Source organism: Cylas formicarius, unplaced genomic scaffold (assembly GCF_029955315.1).
Source record: "Cylas formicarius isolate icCylForm1 unplaced genomic scaffold, icCylForm1.1 PGA_scaffold_7__23_contigs__length_41026272, whole genome shotgun sequence".
NCBI lineage: Eukaryota > Metazoa > Arthropoda > Insecta > Coleoptera > Brentidae > Cylas > Cylas formicarius.
In genome coordinates this window covers 16537781-16556470 of record NW_026844352.1, presented here as the reverse complement: position 1 = coordinate 16556470, position 18690 = coordinate 16537781, and the positions used below count along the sequence as shown (strand labels likewise).

Genomic DNA, 18690 nt, shown 5'->3' with positions numbered 1-18690 from the left:
TTGTCATTGTCAGAAATTCATATCTGCCAGAATAATTAACAATCGGGCTTAGATGTACCTACATAACATAACAAATTTGTGCTTCAAAAATGATGACAAAACGCTTACATAGGTTTATTTTTTTTAATTTTAAAATTTTGAACTATGCACATTCACATAACACAATGTTTCATTTTCTTAAAGAATAATAATATTATGATATGGTTTCGTGGACAACGGAATTCAGAAATTTATTTATTATCCCACGTGACGCAAAGTTTCGGAAGTACCCATTGGCTAGTGGAATTTTATTTTTTTAAATTTTAAAACTTTTTTATGAGGAAAAGTTATTAAATTTTGAATTTACACATGCACAAAACAAAATGTTCAATGTTACAAGAATTTTTAGAAGAATCTTTTATAGATTTCAGAAATGTCTTAATGGATATTCTACTCTTAAAAATTTGTTATTGAAATAATGAACATTAAATTTAAAAATGGTCATTAATAAGTATTTATCCCACATGATGTGAAGTTATTAAGGTGCCAATTCGCATGAAAAAATTAATGGTTAACAATTAGTTATCGTAGAAACGCCGCAAAAATGTCTGGTACGTAATTTTAACTTGAACGTATTTTTTTTCAGAATTAGGTTTTAAAGTGCTCAAAACGAGAAGGCTCAGTTTTAGGAGCTTTTAATGAATAACACATTTTTAATCACGTCAAAGCAAAAATCTATTGCTGGCTGCTTTAGAGGACACGAACTCAAAAATATTTTGAACAAATGATTTAAAAAAAGTTGATAAAATAAAAGCGAACAGGGGAGTTTACTGCGTTAATAATTAGGGAAAATGTTTTGTTTGTGACCATGATTGATTTCTACACACACATTAACATTCATTTTCATTTTCGTGAATAATAATATTCATATAAAATGGTTAGTTCGAAGTTACATGGATGTAAGAATTTCAGAAATGTCTAATTAAATCTGAGGAGTCTTTGGAAAAACTCGATCAATTGAAAATTGTGTAATTCATTTGCATTCAGTTTGTAGTCAAGACATTAACAAAGCATAATACAATCTTTTCAAAAATTAGAAAGCTTCGGTTATAGTTGGAAATGTTTTATAAAGTTATGTCCTTCTATACAACATCCGATCGTCAGCACGCCGGTTCATAAACCGATTCTCTTGATTAGAAAGTACAACTATAGGTAACAAATTTGAAACCGATGGACGGAGCTTTTGTCAATTTTAAGGGCTTTTTGCCGCGCCGCTTATAATCGATTCGGAATCTAGCGCTTGCTTATTTTATTTTCGCGGTCGAGAGCGTTACAATTTTTTAATTCCCGAATTGATAAATCAAACAGTCTGACAGATGGTCATCCGATATCGGTGCCGATTCACGGACACCCACACGGATCGCCCACACACTGAAAACTGTTCTCACGACTCCCATTAACCACTTAACGCTTTAGGAGGTATACCGTGGTACCAGAAACAAACGTTTCAAGTTGCCGCCACGTCGTGGTACCTAATTTTAATCTTCCATATCGTCCAGATCTCTCGGGCGTTTCGAGTGATCTTTGGATAAAATTTTCAATAATAACGTCTAATTAGGAAAACGCACTAAGAGAATAATGACAAAAGATAAAATAAAGGTGTTTAAATCACACTGCGGCATCAATAACAACCATTTTATTTTGTGGCACTCCACTGAAAATACATAACAAAAAGACATTTTTTTATAAAACACAAATACGCGATTGTATATAGGCTAGCTATGGTTAGGTCAAGATCAGATTAAATTAAAAAATGTAAAGGATCATTGAATGATGGAGTAAAGTTGATTATCTCACTGGCTTCAAAAGTTATGGATAGAATGAATCGAATAAACAGCTGTTGAAAAACATTCTTAGGACACACAATTTTAAATTATTTTCAAATAAATATGAAATAATGCTGAATTAATTGTTATGATTAATATACTGGTTGAGGGGGAAAATATTTGTTTGCAATAGGATTTCACTAAGAGAAGTACCCTAATAGTGTTTCAGTGTTTAATGAAACGGTTTAATGCTAGCATTAGTTTTGAACATGAAAAACTGAAAATGGTAAACCGGAATATTACTAATAAGGAAAAATAAAAGGAAATTTTAATGCAGGTCAGCAGCTGTAAAGCAGCTTACTTAAGTGATGTGATACATCCCAATCTACCATTATTCGCACCACTAGAAAACACAAATATCATCCGTTCCATATGGAACCACACTAAGAATCTCTAGAACATGAAAACTTAATATGTTAAAGATACTGTGAATTCCCCTTCAACACCGGAAGAAATGAGAAATAGGATTCAAGCCCCTTACCATTTATGCTGAGAAATGTGTATCCAAGTAAGACGGCATATTTTTGGCAGGCAACATTTATTACGTCATAATAATAATTAAAATAAGATAAGCTAATTTGTAATAATAGGTATTTAATATTGTTTTCTTTCTCTGTGGCTTTATTTTATTTTGAAGATCATATAGCAACTAATTTAAATTTCTTTTCCTTGTCATTTTCTAATAAGGCTAATATTAAATACAGATCTACCTTGAAAGAAAATGGCGCTATCATATTTTTTTGCGATTGTGAAATATGTGAAAAAAATATTGGAAAAACTATTAGGGTTAGGTATGTATTATATTAAAAAAAAAGTTGAAGAATTTCAAAACGAATTCAAACCAAAATTTAAAAATATGGTGTTCCATTTCAAAATATGTATATTATATTAACCACGGTTTTTGAGCCGCCTTTACTTTAAAATAATTTTCTATTTACTCTGTGAACTCTATCGTTTACTGACCCTATACAAGAACTATGTACAGAATTTTCAGTTGTCGGATATCCAAGAAATCTCTTAAATGCACAAACTTAGATATCATGCTCCTAATTCTGTTAGAAACGAATTTTATTTGAATATCCCATATCTATATTACCTAACTGAAGATTATTTTGGTGAGATGTGAAAGACATAGAGGCATTCAAAGTGAGTAACAATTTCCATACTGCATTAGAGACGGTGAACAGTTGTGAACAGGTTTCTAAATTGTATTATTTTGAAATAAAAAATTCCATTAGACTATAGTATTGAAAAGAATGTTTTGGCGTTAGGTAGCACTCCTAACTAGTCAGTGTTAAAATTTAGTTTTTTAAATTGTTGCTAATCGAACTAGACAACCTGAGTTTGAAAAAGGCAACATACGTCAAATTACGTAAAGCTCTAGTTAAATTTGTTTCATTCAACCTTCTGCTCATCTACCTCTCTGAAGTTTAATCCCCTAAAACTGTCATCAAACTCTAGAAAATTAATTCAGCAAAATAAAGCACACTTTTATTTCGCTTTCCAGATGCTTCTAACAGGTCACCCATCATAAACGATAATAATGGAATAGAATAGAATGTACATAGCAGCACCTAAAAAGTCAACAAGTTCAAAATCAAAAAACATTCAGAAATATATAGGTAGCAACTTTATATAACATAAATTTCTTTAATTCTCACATTGTAAAGTGAATGTTCAAGTAGAATATTTTCAAAACATTTCTAAAATGTGTGAATATTCATGTAAGTAAGCCCATTTAATTGGTTACGGTCATTCTGATTCTTGAACTCAATATTCGAAGTATTAGAAAATTAGCGCTCCCCTCGTATCATGGTACAAGGAAAACGTTAGGTAATCTTTTAAATGTATATGGATTTCAATTATCGTTTCCAGGATATATAAACAGACAACGCAAGAATTTGATGTTTTCAATCAGTCAACATGTTCAGAACTTCAAATTTTGTAAGAGTGAGATGAGTTTTCCCACGGTAAAATACTTGGCTTTGAACAAAGGCATAATAAACAGTATTCAATACATTTTCTTACTAAGCTGCCTTATCACAAATATCTGAGTAGATAATCTAAAACAGAGATATTCTGCATGAAGAATAAAATTAAGATGATAATCCAACACGACCTCAAGAAGCTTTACATTCCATTTGCCGGATGTATAAAGAATATTGTGTATCTTGCTTTCATTTAGTTTTAGGGAATTGACTAGCCTTATTTATAATTAGAAATGAAATTAAGCAAATAAATGATATACAACAGTGGTCGGTAAACTAATTAGCCAAAAAACATTGAACGTTACAAGAATATTAAAAAAAATTGGAGCCCAATTTGCTTGTTTTGTAAACTTTCATTATACAAAATAAGTAGTTAGCTAAATATAAATAAATAATAATAAATAAATATTTATTTATGCGAGCAGTGTGCTTGCATCTCCTTGGAAAGTTTGAGTAATAAGTAAGGCGACTTGTCAATTTACTTTTGATAATGTTTATGCTTGAAAAAGATTGCTCGAGTATTTATGTATAACCGAAAAGGAAACGAAGAACAAACGTGAACTTTTTCAGCTGATCCTAAGAGTCAAGAATACTATTCCAAGAGTTGAAAATGCATGTAATGTATATTAAACAGGGTGTCCCATAAGTAATGGTACATGGCAAAATAGGAAATTTTCTAGGTAAAAATGTAAACCGAGATACAGGGTGTCGAAGGTGCAATTTCATTTTTAATTTTTTTAAATAAACATGAACATAAACGCAGCCCAGGTGTTTGACTCCCACGACCAATTCAACGATAAGAAAATTGATTATTTAGGTGCTCCCTAACATGTCTGGAAAAGTGCGCCAGAGCGATATCATCATATATTAACTCTAAGGAACTCTCAAATCATCCTGACAAATGGCAAATTAGGTGGTAGTTCGATGCGTCCTAACATTTTTTCTTCAATTTCTATTATTTTTCTAGATTTCACGCATCCTTATTTCTAATAGATACAAACATAAAATAAAATAATATAAACATTATTTTATTTAAAAACATTGCGGCGGCGTTTTATTGGATCCGACAAAAACGAGCACATTCCAATCTGGCTAGAGGGTCAGCCTCTACAAGATTTTGCACTAGAGTAAATTCATATGGATAAAGCTTTTCTTGGTGAAAACTTCCTACTTCCATTCATCTTATGCTTGTTTCCAACTTTTCAGCTACTTGGATTAAAATTTCTTCTTTCAACTCTGGTGAAATCGTTTTTTGTCGCCCTACAGAATTCCTCTTGGGGTGGAAAGAACTAGTTTTACCGAATCTGTTATAAATATTCTAAAAAAAAATAAATCTGGGTGCTCATTATAATTCTCTTGTAAGTAGGAACATATCCAGTAACGCATCTCCAGGTTTGAAACAAGCTATGTCTTGGCATTTTCGGAAAAAAAATTGATACTGAGACATAGCTTAGAAATTCACCAGAACCTACGTGCCTTTATCACATTTGTTTTAGTCAAAACTTGCTTTGAAATTTTTTGCAATTTTGTTTTCGTGTCTATTTTACTCTCCTTTATTGCGATTAGATTGTCAATGCCCATTTTGAACCATTTTGCATGTTGAGCTTGAAACTGTTTAATTAGGTGCAAAATAATTGCAAATTTCAAGAAAACGCCGACTCGGGACGAATTTTAAAAGGTATATTGTGTAAAAAAGGTGTAAGAGTGATATCTTTATTAAAAATATGCGTAACATTTGGAATCGGCATCTACTGTTTGACCCACCCTGTATATCTTCTATTAACTGCAAGAAATGCGCAGGGAAAAAATATCATGGACGTGTAGCATAGTTTAGTCGTTCCCTGGGCATTTCGTCCAAAGATAATCTAGAAAAAAGAATTTTAGTCTAAGGCCGTCTCATCGGTTAATATAGTCATAAATCCAGGTCCACCTACACACTATAATAAATCCTCAATTTCAATTGATTAATATTTTCCTCGTCGAAGCGCACGCATAAAATCATCAACAGCGATTAGCTACCGGAGTCTAGATTTAAGCAGCTTCTCACGGCTGCTAAACTTATCACAACAAAATAGGATAAACCTATCTAGCTATGCCCAATGCATATTAGAAACCGCAAAGGAGATTACGGGCATATAAAAATAAAACATTGCGTTGTGCCCCGAGCCGAAATACTTCAATATTAAATACCCCTTTAGGCGAACATAATTTAGAAAAGGAACAGCAAATTGGTACTCGGCAGGCAAAGGTGCATGTATAAGTTATTGGCGACAGCGGGGCATGTGCAACGTCTATATTTTCCTCGAAATTTCAACGCGACGAGATCTATTACTGCAACTAACGAAGCAATCAATACACACAATGCTTTTGCGGTGTGATCATGCCAAATTTATGCCGTTATACCGCTTAATCTATACGTAGGTGATATAATGTATTGATGAAAAATGAATGTGAATAGATAAATAACGGACATTTTTGTATAGCTTTTTATTTTTCAATCTTGAAATACATATATAATCCTTTTTAAATATTACAAATTAAACAAAAATTTATTAAAATTATTTTCAAAGTGATGGAAGGAAACTTTTACAAACAATTAAAATTTGATCCACTTATGAAGCAATATTTCGAAGAAAATGTTTTAAATTTTGAAAGTTGAAATTGAAAACGAAGAAAAACAAATTTTCTTTACTTAACTTTAGTAAGACATCTTAATTATAATAACAACTTAATTATAATACAAGTTATAATTGTAACAACCCCAAAATTTAAAAAAAAGCTGACATTATCCATTTTTCAAAGAAACTTCCACACTACTATTTATTTATTTATTACTATTTAAAAATATTTTGGATTCCTCGTACGTCGTTTGTTGGTTGATGTTTACAGAGCCGTAAAAATCTCTCAACACTAATCACTGATCCCAGAATTAAAAACATTACATTTCAAATAGTCCCTTTATTGGAGATATCAAGAGTCTTGTCGCAAAATATACTTCACTACAAAGTTCCAAAGAAAATGAATCCGAAAGCAACCCCACAACTTGCCATTGTGGTCTTTTCTTATATTCAAAACGTCACCGACCACATCCAAAGTTCTTAAAAATATAACTTTAAAACCATATTTACCACTAACTAAAAATCTTCCAATATATTCGATTCGCCAAAAACACAATTCAGTTTGAGATACAAAAGGAATACAAGGAATACATTGTAGAGACTGGACGAAAAACATCAACTAGGCTAAAATAATATGAAAGAGCAGTAAGACTCTTTAGCCGTTGCCGAAAACAATGAAACCGGACCTGAAATCTTATTCGATAAAATTTTTGCATGTAATCAGTTCAGCTAACAAAGGAAAATGAGAGAGTCACCTATGTGGGAATCAGTCAGTCAAGACAATATATTAGAATATAAGCTGATACAGAAGAAAATGCGAGTCAGTTTCAAGTAAGCTTTAAAAAAGCCAAAATGATGATTGGCGAAACTTTGTCAAAAGTCAAGCAAATTTTAGTTGAAAATTAGTTCCTTAAATTAAAAAATGCTTAACCAGCGAACCTACATTGTTTTGTAATAAAAATAAAATATCAAGAAACAATATCATTAATTAGAAATATGTTGCAAAACCATACATAAATAATTTATCTACAAAAAAGAGGCAATATTTTTTTTCTAAATATGATATCACAGTTGTCCACAAATGTTATAAATTAGAAAAATCAATTTTGACTCCATTAAAAGGTAAAAATGTTGTATATTAAATACCATGTATAAATTATCCATTACAATGACAGGCTAACATTTAGATAATCTGAACAAAAACCATGGATTAATTTTTTTTAAACAAAATTTTAACACAAGATGATAATTATCAAAAATTGCATATAAAGAAATGTTTGATATTAAAAATACAATGTAAATAATTTTAAATACTGTCTCAAATTATTGAAAATCAAATCAAAAAGACACAAAAGACAAGAATACAAAGAATACATTGGAGAGACTGGACAAAAAATATCAACTAGGCTCAAAGAACATGAAAGAGCCTCAAGACCACAACAAATAAACTTATCAGCAGTAAAGAAATTTTAATTGAAAATCATGTATCACAGTATTCCACAAACCGTACAAATTATTAAAATAAGATGTTGTACATTAAATAACATGTTTAAATTATTTACAAAATATATTACAATTACAAGATATTTTTTAGATAAATGGACAAAAAAGCGTAACGAATAAAACATACATTTTTAAAATGAAATACTCGATTTTAAAATTTTGTTTTGAAGACTACAACATGATATTGTTAAATTTTTACCTGACAAATGAATAAGGAATTTCAATTAAAAAAAAAATTGTATACTAGGTGCGGTGAAAAAAAAAACTTTGTTTGTTGGCAGTAAGGCCTTTGGTGCCCCAATAGAAGTGTAACAACTAGGCAATTTCTTCAGCGTTTAATGGAACGGTTTGATGAGGGTGGAAGTATTGAACGTCAAAAAGGGAAAGTGGTAAACCGGAATGCTACCAATGAAAAGAAAAAATTTTACTTCAAATTCAAGATAATGCCCAGGTCAGTAACTGTCAAGTAGCTGGTATATGTTATACGTCATCGCACCACTAGAAAACATTTTATTCTAAAACAAGGTTTTCCGTTGAAGCTACTTCTCGCAATGGTGGTGCAGTTAATCGTCATAACGAGCATTATTATTCAACAGGTAATTCATTCTGGGTACAGGAAGTGCAAAACCAAAACCATGGGTTTCCTAATGTGTGGTGTGGAATAAAACACTTGAAAGTTATTGGAACATATTTTTTTTCAACTTCTTCAAGAAGTTGATAACATTGAGATCCAACAAATGTGATTCAGCATGGTTACCCCCAGAAATAGATCGGTAGAGGTAGATTAATTGGATGGTCCCCTTGGTCTCATGACTTTTGTTTTGTGGGGATACATCAGAAAATATGGAAAATAAGATTTGGTATGCATGGAACGTCGAAGGAAATATACGAAAAATATAATACATGTGCATAAAAGTAAAAAGGATAATTTTTGAACATTTGTTGCCCCATAATAATAAGTAAAAATAAAATAAGTTAATTTGTAGTAATAGGTATGTAATTCTTCCTTTGAATTTAAAATTTGTTCGTCATTTTCACCAAAATAACTGTTGTTTTATCTACGGCGCAAACAAAGTTCTTGCTTCGGTGCATTTAGCATGGACTACTAATATTATAGCATTAGTATTAGACAGAAAATATAGTATTTTCATGTGATATACTAAATACAAGATGTAGGTTTTTGTAAAATCTTTCAGAAACTGTAATAATTTAGTTATATCGGCCCTATCGTAATATTTTTGCAAGTGTGAGAGCTAGTATCGTTTTAGGAATATTAAAACATTGGAAAGATTATTAGATATGTATTTTTCTAGATTTGATGAATAAATATATACATACAATAATTTTCATCCATTTGCATTGTTTTTTTTTTTTCAGCAATAGGATTTTCGAATATATATATATATATATATATATATATATATATATATATATATATATATATATATATATATATATATATATATATATATATATATATATATATATATAATCTAGGTCTGTGTACAACAAAAGTGCTGAAAAGGTTTCCAATTTATTGACGTTTCGGTCAGAATAATTAGTGTCCATAAATACATTTAAAATAAAAAAATCAATTTTACAACCATACACAAACTCAAACTTACAAAACAAGTTCTCCACAAAACGAAAAAGGGGGGGAGAGCATCACGTGCCATTGAAAGGTTTAAAAATACAGTGGATTTTTGTTGTATATCGAAAAAGGTCTTTACGTTTTAGTTTTGCCAAATTTGGCTAAATTAAAAATGCTACCCCTCTTGTAAAATCCAAATGCATGTCGATATAACTTCTATAAAGTATGCACACATAAATATGACAAGAAAAAGTCAAAATACCATTAAAAACAAAGTCGACATTCTCTGTTGGGACCGACGAGATACAAACTAAACGGAATAAAAATAATACGAACTTTTTTTTTTAGCGAGACTCGAAGGAATTGCAACGGTGATACGGGTTGATCATTCATTGTTAATTCAACCGTTAATTAACTTATTAAAATGATTGTTCCGGGAGATTGCAATATATTTTGCTTAAGTTTTTGGTGTCGGTTTTTGAGTTTACAGCATTTTTGTTTTTTTGGATTTCGATCATTTCCAATATTTCCTGTTTTTTTGTGTTGTTTTCGTTTTTTAAGATCTCAACCCTATCAAATTTAAATTAATGTTTCATATCCGTACAGTGACTCTTCAGCGCAGTAGTATTTTTTTATCATATTTGTGACCATTTATTCTGCTTTTAAGGCTTGTCTGACCGACAAACACATCCTTGCAGTCGTTACATGGAACCTTGTAAACAACGCGACTTTTTTTCCCATCCGGTGTTTTGTTTTTTAATTTGAATTTTTTTGGTTTTTGTTGTAAAAAAGATAGACGCGTGTTTTGAAGATATTGTTGACTAGTGTTTCGGGATAATTATTTAGTTTGAGTGCCAGTTTGGCTTTTTCGATTGCTGTTTTTCTGAAATCCGGAACAGAGAGCTGATAGAACCGTCAGCCAGGCCAATAATAATAATAATAATAATTATATATATATATACACATATATAGTTCAACAAGCGAACGGATGATATCCGGGAATATAGTGTCATCACATTTTTCCATCCGTGAATCAATACGTGAAAATATATATAAATATATATATATATATATATATATATATATATATATATATATATATATATATATATATATATTATTTACGAGTACATATAGAAACGTTTGCTTATCTACATATAAAGCGTTTTTTCCATACTTTTTGAGTCTCTTTGAATAACTCGAATCCTGTTGCTTAAAAAATAAAATACGGCCTGCAAAGTTCACACCACATCTAAAAACCCAAAATTCAAGCAAGACAGAATTTGGGGGGTCACGAAGTCGTGACTCCGAATTGATGAACCTGTGCCGCCAAAAAAATCGCCGACGTTAAATTGGAACCGTAAAACAATATAATAAAGAACGTAAAAAATATACACACACGATTGTCTTTATCTGGAGGAATCTTTGGTAATAATTTGCAACGACTGTGAGTTTTATCTCCCATCCGATCGATATACCTTAACAATACGTACCGTATGTTTTTATTTCATACGCTTAGTACAGCATGTCTTCGGAAGGTCCTACCAAATAGGAAAATTTTTGGCTAGATCTCTGAAACTAACAGTCAAGTGTTCGAAATGCGAATTTTTCAAGAACTAAATAAAAAATGCACGTCATTTGTTAACGGAGGTTAATTCGAGCGTCCTTTTAACAAAACTTCTTGCCGAATGGAGCGAGGGGTGTACGATAAATTTTGAAAGTAATTAATTATCTTCAAAATGGCTTACTTACTTAGAGTAGTTGATACAAAATGTTATTGTGCCATCAACGTTTCTGTAAATGTGGCGAATGTAATTATTGCTCATAAGTGCTTTTTTTCTACACATAAGCTGCTGTTATTCCGGGACTGTCAAGACGCGATGACGTCATTGATTATTATGGCGCACTGCTTGGTTTCAGAAAAAACTTAATTTCTCGAAAACCATTTACTATTTTCAAAAAATTCCTTAACCAGGAATAGTGGAAGATCCAGGGCTATAACCTTTATTTCGAACATTGTTTGAATCATATACAGGGTGTGTCGTTTATGGGCAAAAATTCTAAAAGGTCCTAAAAATTTTCGTTTTTGGGGATAAATTATTGTGGATAAATGAAATACCGTTAAAAATGGGATAATTTTGTTTGAGCAGTATGGTAAACTGTGTCGAGAGAGAGTTTCAGGTTTCAATTATACAGGGCGCATGACCTTGAAAAAATATCATTTGATCACGTTATTATTTGTGCCAATTTTATTTGAAGTTCGACGAGATGTGAAGGACACTTTACACAGGGTGCACGTATAATTAAATTACATCGATTTTGCGAAACTTTCATAATGGTCCGCAGGAGCACGATAGAAAAACAATGCGTCGTTTTACCACTCGAAATCGCGAAGCTCTTTCTTTTTATATTAAAAAGCTGCTTCGCGCTAGGCGCTACGAACTTGCCCCGCTCAGCGACGATTTTTCGAAAGCAATCTTGTTAACTCTAGCCAAATGGTCAAAATGAAACTGATATAATGAGCATCCCATTGTTGGTTTATGATTGGCTATATCCATAAATATGTTATCTGTGTTTTCAAATCCTTGAAATGTTTTTAACAAAATGTTTACCATGTATTCCAAGAAAATTGAGACCATCCCATTTCATTCTCCACAAAACTTGTATGTCATGTTTGTGCAGTCCCTCTTAGCTTTGATATTGCTTGGGAAATTGTAAATTTATAGTTCCACGAATAGATATTTGCATTATGTTCAATGACTTCTATCCACTGATTAATTTGAGCGTTCATTTTATCGAACTCTGGTATAAAACTTACAATTTTAATGTTCTTCGAAAAGTTATTGCAGTGGTTTGACCAGGATTCAGGCGAAGAAAGGGTACTCAGCACTCTGACAGGAGGCGTATAACTTCTTATTTGGCTTTCTACCTTACGAATTTTATGATGCTTAGATCTCAGTTTACGAACTTTGATTCTTGTATTGTCGCAGGAAGATGAAGAACTGGAACTACTTCTTAAAGTCCCACTAAATTCACTAGTTGCACTTCGCGATCGGTACTTTTACTGTTGTTTTTGTAGGCATATTAATGACAAAATCACTACAAATTATAAGTTCGCCCGAGAGTCCGCCACTTCTCATGTAGTCTTTGTAAAATAAATACTACTTGTTTTTAATACATTTAATTGTTTAAAATTTTTCTAACCGCGAAGAAACAGAACTAATAAAATTGTTACCTGGACTGTTTTTATTTGATATTTAGTTATCGCCGACTTTTTTTAGAAGAAATGGCTTTTTACAATGCTCAAGAGCGTTAAGATCTTTATGAATGTTACATAAGAAATAATAATAGTAAAGCATTAGTCCTAAGAGAAAGTGAATATAGCCTGTTGCATCCTGGAAGACGGCTCAGAATTTACAACAAGAATTTCAAAAAAAACTTTTTTATTGTTCCCTCATGATAGACCACTATTTTGAATGTGACATTTAAAAAAAAATCTATTTACAGATGAGACAGAAATATATATACTCATTACTGGTGCATGTCAAATGAAAATCGTGTAAAAGAAATTAAGAAACAGGGTCGAATGAGTTATCGAATAATAGGCCCATTATTTTATGACTTTGTTCTGATTGCCACAATAGAGAAATCTGGAGATTGAAATGCGGGAAGCGGCTAAGGCTGTAGGACCCCCGCCTATATAGATGGTGAACTGTCGACTTGTGTTTTGGTGGGGAGAACCCCTTGTGCTTGTGAATAAATAGTGAGAACAATATTTTAAAGAAAAACAATTGACGTTGTCGTCCAATGATAGTGATGGTTCAACTAGCACAATTTTATTAGAGTTTTAAAAGCCTTGCAGTCTCAAAAATCTAGTAACCGGGCAGATTTACCGTATTTTAGAGCCGAAAGTAATGATTCCCGCAAATGTTGATGATGATCATATTAAAAAGGAAATTGGACTATCTGATGTACAAATTTTAACAAAAATTGGCCGCTTTCTATTAAACGATTCGAAAAGATGGTTCGAACGATGGGGTCCAGATAGCAGCGATTGGGATACGTTTCGAAAAGAATTTGTGGAAGCTTTTTTTTTAAAAAGGAATCTAGGGCGATCATTAGAAGATACAGTTAAGTTCCTTAATTCCCATGTTAACACTTATAAAAACTTATGTTTATGAGAAAACAAATATGCTTAAAAATTTATGTGCCAATTGGTAGGAGGTTGATCTGGTGGAACTGGTTATTTACGGCATTTCTGAAGTACAAAACGCAGCTATGAACAGCAACTGTCAAACCATCTCTAAGTTACTCATATTTTTGTCATCATTTTTTAAACCTCATAGTGGTCATTATGTTCAACAAGAACAAATCATGAGTGAACATAAAAAAGGAAAATTCCCCAACTGGCTATCACAGCACTATACCTCGGAAAATACATAAACATTGTTATCAGTGCGACAAAATAAGGCATATTAAAGATGACCGTCGAAATGCGAGGGCTAAAACCTTGACTGAAAATAACACTACACACCTCCCAAAACATAGATCAAGTTTGTGGCTTTTGTTCCAAACGGGATTATAACGTTTTTAAGTGTTTTATGAAAATTGCAAGTGATAAACGCCGCAGTATAAATTTTTGCTTCATCGGCAAATCTATTGGCGCAACTAAAATAGTTGTAAATGGTCATCGATTTTGGTCTCTTTGACACAGGTTCAGATTTGTCCTCATTGTAGGAAAAATGTCTTTATCTCCTTGAAGAAAAGGTGATCTCTTGTAACACGCTGCTTAAAGGAATCGATAACGCCACTATTACTGCTATTAAGAAGTTCACAGATCCTACAAAACTCTCTGGAATGCAAATTCCCGTAACATACTTCTTTATTTCCGACATAGGTTTTGATTATGACCTTTTAATTGGGCGTGATATCCTTGAGGATCCAAGATTACTATCACCGATTATCAAGGTTCTGGAATAGAACGCAGACAACAGGAATAAATAGAATTCTGGATACTTTCGCTTCTGATACATTTGACGTTATTGTTCCTTCAGAATTCCAGAATAAACTTAAGGAAGTGCTGGATCACTTCGGCGGTATGATTCCTAGCGGAAATAAAGCAGGCACAATTAACAATGTCAGTTTAAAGATCCGATTGCAAAAAAATGTTTTGGTTTATAGTGCTTCATATCGATTATCAGCAGGTGAAACAGAGGTTGTGTGTGGGAAAATTGATAATAAAACAGCATGCATAACTCAGCTAACTAAACAAGATGTGTCATTCCGGTGCGACGAAGAACAGGACATTGTACGGCGGAATGTCATCGAATATCTGACATCGAGACCGTTGCTAGCAATTTTCAACCCTAGTTGCCTACAATTTGAGTTATGAGAGAATTCTTATCAGGTCAACACAGAGTGGTTTCCTCCTTTAACAAAAGAACTACAACGTGCGAATCCAAATACCATTCTTATGAATTGGAAACTTTAGCAATAGTCCGATCTGTCAAACATTTTGGCACTTAATTGCTTGGTGTGAAATTTGTGATAATTACTGATTGTAATTCTATCAAGGCGACAATGGTCAAAAAGGATTTATTGCCCCGTGTTGATTACCTTGGCAGAAATTGCATTGTCAATCAATTGTTCCTTGTCTCGGAAGTAGCAAAGCCAGGTGTAAGATTGCGGTCTTCACAAATACGTCTAAATTCATTTTCTCCGTTTTGCGTCTTTGTCTTCGTAATAGCAAAGCCTAGAGGAATATTGCCGATTTACTGAGATTAAAATTACCGATTGATATCTGTCAGTGAAGTTTGTTGCAGATTAAAATGATAAAGAGCGAGAACGTCGCCAACATCAGTATGGCCTGGCCAGCGGACGACAAGTTATAATTTTTTTTTTGCTGAATATTTTTCGATATTTGTTAGGAAAGCCGCTTCCGGTCAAAGAGAGTGTCAGCCGACGACTTGTACCTGAGTTTAAGGGTTCCCCGATGTTTTTGTTTGTCTTATATAGTATCTTCAATTATCAATTACATTAAATTATAAATCCATTGGTACCAACATTAATAATTTGGCATTTGCCTTGGTGAAGAATATCGGGGAACAGTCGTTTCCTTTGATTAGACAGACAAGCAAACGAGTTCACTGGTTCAATGACGGTACCAGGTCTCAGACTCTCAAATTCGTAGTAAAGCGAAAATTACAAGTAAATATAATTTTACGAAAGATTTATCCCCTAACGAACTCAACATATTTTTTACTACAATAGCCCATAAAGTATTAGAAACACCTAAGTTGATGCGTAACTTGACTAAAGCTAAATGCTCATTTAAATTTTCCGTGGTTTTTTCACTTGAGCAGGTCACAATGTCTTTGCATAATTCAAAAGTTTTAGACTTTTATTGCTTGAATAATTTTACCATTAACTGACATAATAAATAGGTGGTTCCTCACTGGAATATATCCGGAGGTTTTTGAAGTGTCTAAAGTTGTGCCAATCTACAAGAAATGCGAAATGTCTGATCCTAATAATTACCTATCCGTATCAATTATCCCAATAGCTTAGAAAGTTTGAGTCATATAATTTGATAAATCCTAACCAGTTTGAATTTTGAAATTAACGTTCTCCTTAATAGAAAGCAGGCAGTAATAAAATGTTCAGTTTAGGAAATTTAATGCATGGAGTTCCACAGAGTTCCATTATATTAATGACCTCTTTGGCCATATGGACCCTGTGGCTGCGATTAATTTTGACGGTTAATGACTCTACATTTAAAACATCAATTATGAATGTAGAAACTATTAAGGGAAAACCACAGTTGGTGGAAGAACATGCCAATATGTGGTTTACAGCGAATCGCTTAAAATTGAATGAGGATAAAACTCACTCGTTAGTGTTTTCAACAAATGTAAATATTTCAATATTTCGGAAGGAAGGTCTGCGAAGTTGTTGGGTGTGATCCTGGATGATAGCCTCTCTTGGAAGGACCATATTGCTTATTTAGTAAAGCGCTTCTCAGCTGTCAACTTTTTGTTACGACGATTGCAACTCGATAGATTCCATACAAAAATTTCGTATGCAAAAAAGGGCCATCAGAATTATATCCAACACAGGATATGTAGAGATATATAGAGAGATATTGTCAACCGCTGTTTCAGAATCTTGGGGTTATGCCACTGCCATAGGTATGTATCACATGGTATTAGAGATTCACAACTCAAAAAATATATTTTCAGTTCACTCAAATAATCATAAATTCCCCATTTACTCCTCAAATTTGCTTCGAACTAGGATTTTTAAACACACTAAAAACATGAAAAATTATCTGGACTAAAATTTATAGAACCTAATTCCAAATCAAGTCACAAACTTGCTATTTACAAATTTTGAAACCAAAATAAAATCTTTTTTTTTTTTGGAGCATGGTTTTTACTCCACAGAGTAACACAAACAGAAGATAATAGATATTACCTGATAACCTGATTCTTGATGGTGGCCACTGTTTGGTTATGTTCGGTATCTTCCTTCTTCTTATATATATTATTCTTATAAATATATATATATACAGTGTGTCCAAGATAAGGATGCACAGCATGGGGATCTCGGAAACTATAAGAGATACAGTGTCGGTTAAATTAGACAAAAGTTGCGCATTTTGATACCGAACAAGATCCCGTTTTACAAATTTGAAAATTCCAAGCCGTTCCGGAAATATCCGAGAAAAACCGAAATATTGCGATTTCGTTTTTATTATTTTTTCAAGCTATTTGAAAAGATATGAAAAAACGGAAAACACTTTTCCATTGGCACTTTTTAATCTCTCCAAATTGACGTTAACAAATTTTCATTACAGCGTTTCGATTCCATGGAACCACCATCAACTTTGATTTTTCTTATGGGACGGAAAAAAAGTACACACAGTATTAGGTTGTGCTTTTCATTGCGAATTCAACGATGTACGATACAAAACGGTTACTTATGTTTTTATCCAGAAAAATGGATTTTTAATACATTTCTAGTATTTTATTGTAGTAGGCCATGAGATCCGAACGATGAAAGGCAAAAGAAAATGGTTGACAAGTTCGAGTTAATGTGCTTATTTATTTACTAACTCTAACTGTTCATTTAACATAACAACTAAATCCAACAAGTTAATGAAAAACAAATTCTATAACAAATGTTCGAATAAATGACCTCCATTTTCTAGGCATAAGTACGCCCGTCTCACGGTAGACTCCAAAACACGACTTAACATTTCAGGAGTAATTTTATTAAACGCTGCTCGTACTGATTGACGTAATTGTTCCTCGTTGTCAAAACATTCTTTGAATACCTCATTTTTTATGTAGCCCCATAAGAAAAAGTCCAAGGGAGTTAAGTCCGGGGACCTTGGAGGCCAAGGTGTTTCACTGTAAGTCCCAATGTATTTTCCATCAAACCGTTCAGTTAAATATTGGCGAACTTCTCTGGAGTTATGGGCTGGGGCACCATCTTGTTGGAACCAGCAGCCTTGCACAGCGCCTAGCGGTAAATCATCTAAGGCATCTTCTAAATCGTGCCTCAAGATGTCAAGGTACCGCTCGGAAGTTAAGGAATTATTATAGAAAATAGGGCCTATAATCTTGCTACCAAAAATCCCACACCAAATATTAAACCCAAAGCGAACTTGATGTCTGGATAGTCTATTAACACGTGGATTTTGTTGCGACCAATAGTGTGTATTGCGCCTGTTATAAATACCGTTATTGGTCACCATACTTTCATCAGACCAAATCACTTTATATGGAAAATTAAAACTCTCATCACACATCCTGGTATACCACTCACAAAAATGTCTACCTCGTTCGTCGTCACCCGGTTTTAATCCTTGACATATTCTGAATTTGTAAGGCTTAAATTCATTTTTCCTTAAAATAAACTGAGCTGTAGATTTAGCTACCCCATTCTGGTCTTCAATTTCTCTGGTAGAAGTTTGTGGATTTTCGATAACAGATTGTAGAACAATGTATTGGTTTTCTTCATTGGAAGGTTTTTGTCGGGATAATGCAGGCTTCTTAAATGATCCACATTCTTTCAGATTAAATAACAAACGCCGAAAAATACTCTTGTCAGGTTGTCTCCGC

At 32.7% G+C, this 18690-nt stretch overlaps 1 protein-coding gene across 2 annotated transcripts in view; it reads left to right on the top strand.

The window, feature by feature from the left end:
* Positions 1 to 18690, top strand: part of LOC132705676 (uncharacterized) — a 78942-nt gene that overhangs the window by 49483 nt on the left and 10769 nt on the right. The window lies entirely within an intron of this gene.